This window comes from Myxine glutinosa, chromosome 2, assembly GCF_964187855.1.
Source record: "Myxine glutinosa chromosome 2, kmMyxGlut1.1, whole genome shotgun sequence".
NCBI classification, from domain to species: Eukaryota; Metazoa; Chordata; class Myxini; order Myxiniformes; family Myxinidae; genus Myxine; species Myxine glutinosa.
This window is the reverse complement of record NC_136262.1, coordinates 191,561,859-191,567,202: the sequence shown is the minus strand read 5'-3', so window position 1 is coordinate 191,567,202 and position 5,344 is coordinate 191,561,859.

Sequence of the window (5,344 nt, the reverse complement as noted above, 5' to 3'; positions counted from 1 at the left end):
GGTCCCCCTGTGCTGTCTTTCCCTTGCGGTCCCCCTGTGCTGTCTTTCCCTCGCGGTCCCCCTGTGCTGTCTTTCCCTCGCGGTCCCCCTGTGCTGTCTTTCCCTCGCGGTCCCCCTGTGCTGTCTTTCCCTCGCAGTCCCCCTGTGCTGTCTTTCCCTCGTGGTCCCCCTGTGCTGTCTTTCCCTCTCGGTCCCCCTGTGCTGTCTTTCCCTCACGGTCCCCCTGTGCTGTCTTTCCCTCATGGTCCCCCTGTGCTGTCTTTCCCTCACGGTCCCCCTGTGCTGTCTTTCCCTCACGGTCCCCCTGTGCTGTCTTTCCCTCACGGTCCCCCTGTGCTGTCTTTCCCTCACGGTCCCCCTGTGCTGTCTTTCCCTCACGGTCCCCCTGTGCTGTCTTTCCCTCACGGGCCCCCTGTGCTGTCTTTCCCTCACGGTCCCCCTGTGCTGTCTTTCCCTCAAGGTCCCCCTGTGCTGTCTTTCCCTCGTGGGTCCCCCTGTGCTGTCTTTCCCTCGCGGTCCCCCTGTGCTGTCTTTCCCTCGCGGTCCCCCTGTGCTGTCTTTCCCTCGCGGTCCCCCTGTGCTGTCTTTCCCTCGCGGTCCCCCTGTGCTGTCTTTCCCTCGCGGTCCCCCTGTGCTGTCTTTCCCTCGCGGTCCCCCTGTGCTGTCTTTCCCTCGCGGTCCCCCTGTGCTGTCTTTCCCTCGCGGTCCCCCTGTGCTGTCTTTCCCTCGCGGTCCCCCTGTGCTGTCTTTCCCTCGCGGTCCCCCTGTGCTGTCTTTCCCTCGCGGTCCTCCTGTGCTGTCTTTCCCTCGGGGTCCCCCTGTGCTGTCTTTCCCTCACGGTCCCCCTGTGCTGTCTTTCCCTCGCGGTCCCCCTGTGCTCTCTTTCCCTCGCGGTCCCCTTGTGCTGTCTTTCCCTTGCGGTCCCCCTGTGCTGTCTTTCCCTCACGGTCCCCCTGTGCTGTCTTTCCCTCACGGTCCCCCTGTGCTGTCTTTCCCTCACGGTCCCCCTGTGCTGTCTTTCCCTCACGGACCCCTGTGCTGTCTTTCCCTCACGGTCCCCCTGTGCTGTCTTTCCCTCACGGTCCCCCTGTGCTATCTTTCCCTCACGGTCCCCCTGTGCTGTCTTTCCCTCACGGTCCCCCCCTGTGCTGTCTTTCCCTCGCGGTCCCCCTGTGCTGTCTTTCCCTCGCGGTCCCCCTGTGCTGTCTTTCCCTCACGGTCCCCCTGTGCTGTCTTTCCCTCGCGGTCCCCCTGTGCTGTCTTTCCCTCGCGGTCCCCCTGTGCTGTCTTTCCCTCACGGTCCCCGTGTGCTGTCTTTCCCTCGCGGTCCCCCTGTGCTGTCTTTCCCTCATGGTCCCCCTGTGCTGTCTTTCCCTCACGGTCCCCCTGTGCTGTCCTTCCCTCACGGTCCCCCTGTGCTGTCTTTCCCTCACAGTCCCCCTGTACTGTCTTTCCCTCGTGGTCCCCCTGTGCTGTCTTTCCCTCATGGTCCCCCTGTGCTGTCTTTCCCTCGCGGTCCCCCCCTGTGCTGTCTTTCCCTCGCGGTCCCCCCCCCTGTGCTGTCTTTCCCTCGCGCTCCCCCTGTGCTGTCTTTCCCTCGCGGTCCCCCTGTCCTGTCTTTCCCTCACGGTCCCCCTGTACTGTCTTTCCCTGGCGGTCCCCCTGTACTGTCTTTCCCTCGCGGTCCCCCTGTGCTGTCTTTCCCTCGCGGTGCCCCTGTGCTGTCTTTCCCTCGCGGTCCCCCTGTGCTGTCTTTCCCTCGCGGTCCCCCTGTGCTGTCTTTCCCTCGCGGTCCCCCTGTGCTGTCTTTCCCTCGTGGTCCCCCTGTACTGTCTTTCCCTCGCGGTCCCCCTGTGCTGTCTTTCCCTCACAGTCCCCCTGTCCTGTCTTTCCCTCACGGTCCCCCTGTGCTGTCTTTCCCTCGCGGTCCCCCTGTGCTGTCTTTCCCTCGCGGTCCCCCTGTGCTGTCTTTCCCTCGCGGTTGTCAGCTCTTTCACGAGCCTCGATTCAGTATACAAAAAAAAACCAAAAAAAAAAACCGCTTCTATGAGAGATTAGGGCCTTATACGAGGCAAATAGACCTGAACAGGTGTATTATAATGGCAGGTGATTTTAACTGCACTCTGCAACCAAACCTAGACAGGAACGGTGCGGAACCCCGTCCCGGACCAGCTAAATTATTAGCAGAGATAATACGGGATTTTAAGCTTCAGGATCTTTGGCATCAACAAAATCCCACGACGCATCAATTTACCTGGAGCAAGATCACAAACAACCAAGTATCCCTAGCTCGGCTCGACCGGATCTATATAAATTCAACATTTTTCAATCTCTCCCCTACCACTGGAATTTTACCCTCTGGTTTTTCAGATCACCATTTAATTACTGTGAATTACCATTCACATGTCTTTGAATCACCATTCTTTCTGTAAACTTAATGTCACCATCTTGAAAAACCCCTCCTTTCAGGCTGCTTTTGAAGACGTATGGTCTGTTTTATCAAATCAAAAACACTAATTTACAGATCAGCGTTTGTGGTGGGACAATATAAAGGCCCAATGTAGAGGATTTTGCCAACAATTTTGTTTCTTAAGAACTCAAGAGGAACGTAGAATAAAGGCTAGTTTAGAAAGGCAAATTCTACAAATTCAAACAAATTTAAAAACTCACTCTTCCCCCCAACAAGAACTGAGACTGAAGGAAAAGAAAGCTTTCCTTAATACAATAATTGAGAACCAAACCCAAGGGGTATTAAAAAGATTACGGTTTCAACAGCTCAATCTTTTGGACACGCCAACCCGATAATTCTTTGATTTTGAATCGAATTTCCTCACCCCCAAATTACTGCTCTAAAATGCCCCGACAATTCTGTCATCACTCACCCTGAAGGAATCAAGAGGGAAGCTAGACTCTTTTTCTCCAACCTTTACAAAACTAAGGAAGTTGATTTAAATGGTGTCTCTCACTTATTTGATGGTGTTTCCACCTTAACCCCAGAGCAAATGCAGAGCCTGGAGAAACAACTCGCACTTGAGGAACTCTCCATCGCATTAAAGAGCCTTGGCAAAGGAAAATCACCAGGCATCGACGGTTTACCGTCAGAATTTTTCGAATCTTTCTGGGACCTAATTGGCCCTGAACTGCTATCAGTCTTCCAGGAAAGCCTTGAAAAGAGTGAACTCCCGCTGAGCTGCAGAAGAGCAGTACTTACCTTGCTTCCAAAGAAAGGCGACCCTTTACTCATCTCCCAGTGGAGGCCAGTATCATTACTATGTACTGATTACAAGATCTATTCCAAAGCTATTGCTTTGCGTTTTTCACCCTTCCTAAAGGACATTGTAAACATGGACCAAACTTATTGTGTTCCTGGTCGTAATATCCATGACAGTATTTCTGTTATTCGTGATTTGATTGATGTTTATGATATCCATCATGAAAGTGTTGGCCTTGTTTTCCTAGATCAGGAGAAGGCTTTTGATTATGTTTCTCATGAATACTTGTCCGAAGTCTTAAATCGATTTGGTTTTGGACCTTTTATTTTATCATGTTTACATATGTGTTATTCAAACGTATCTGCCCTGCTAAACATAAATAATGAGCTTGTGCCCCCTTTTTGTATTAAAAGAGGTGTTAGGCAGGGCTGCCCACTTTCAGGTGCCTTATACACCCTTTCCCTTGAACCTCTCTTAAACACTCTTTGAAAGTTTTTGACTGGTTTCACTGTTAGAGGTTTAAACCACACTATAAAGACCATTGCCTACGCTGATGATATATGTGTTTGTATCAAAAACTCTGATGACATTGCTAAGATGATGCAAGCTTTAGCACGTAACAGAGCCTTGTCAGCAAAAATAAATTGGAAAAAGACTGAGGCACTGTGGCTTAAATCTCTTTCCCAACCCCCATTCTCCCCACCTCCCCCCTCATCCCAGTCTCCCCCCACAAATATTGCTTGGAGAACAGATGGGATCAAGTTTTTGGGAGTTTTTCTAGGTCCTGGAGATTTCATCAGGCATAACTGGGAAGGTTTGCCTGAACGCATTGAACTGCTTTTAATAAAATGGAAAGGCCTACTCTGCCAATTGTCTTACCGTGGCAGAGTATTGGTCATAAACAACCTGGTTACCTCCATTCTGTGGCACAAGGTTTTGGCTCTGCAACCACCCGCTGGGTTAATCGACGGAATACAGAAGAGCGTCACTCATTTCTTCTGGTCTGGAATGCATTGGCTACGACCGGAAAGATTGAATTTGCCGATATCTGAGGGTGGTCAAGGACTTGTCAATGTAAAATGCTGAATCATGGCTTTTCGTCTACGCACGATATGGTCCTTTTTGCATGAGCCTTTTTGTTACTTGGAGGCAACTTGCATACTGTATTTTGGGTCAGTTTGAGAATTTCTGTCATGCTCAGGAGCTCTTCCTGATGGACTTGACAACGTTTGATTTCTCTTCACTCCCTTCTTTCTACCGAAGTTTGTTAAATGCATGGCAAACTTTCACAAGCCATCGCGATCATACTACGTATGAGAGATCCATATTTTTCAACGAGCCACTGTTTTACACCTCACTTTTTGAGGGTTTTGATAACAGCAGGGCCTTCATTCAAAAGTTTGTGGCTGCATCAATAACTAAAGTGTGCCACCTTAAAAACAACGCCAATGATAAGTGGCTAAGTGTTGCTGCTATTGCCTCAGCGACTGGCGTCAGATCATCTCGCCAACAAGACAGATGCTTAAGGGTGGTGCTTCGTGCACCTCCCAACCTTGATTGGTTCGTCCTGTACCTCCCTCTGAGCCGAGCCTCTCTCCTTTCCCAACCTTCTTTTTTTGGCCTCTGAAAACTTGGAGCCAATAAATTTTGGCCGCTCCTTTTCCTCTTCCAGTGATAACCGTAACCCCTTGTATCTCCAATGTTCAAAAGCTCTTTTCCCCTCCTTGTCTCCCCCAGCACCTTGCAGGTGGTCTGCAGTCCTGCCACACACTCCTCCTTTCTCCCCAAACTGGGGATGGTATTATAAAAATCCTGTGCCAAAACGTGCTGGTAATCTCCAATGGAGAATCGCACATTGGATAATACCCACAAACTCTCTCATTCACTGCTTTTCACAAGCGACAAGTGATCAGTGTCCCCTTTGTGGAAAGAGAGAAACCTTGCCCCATACGTATATTCAATGCAGTCGTTTAACTCCTCTTTTTATTTTCTTGAAAGTGCTATTTGCACGTCTTTCCATTGATTTCAATTTTCCAATCCTCATTTTTGCTCCAAGTGGCCCCTTTAACATCCAATCAACAATTCTTGCAAATTTTTTCATTGCTCAAGCAAAATTGGCAATTTACAAAACC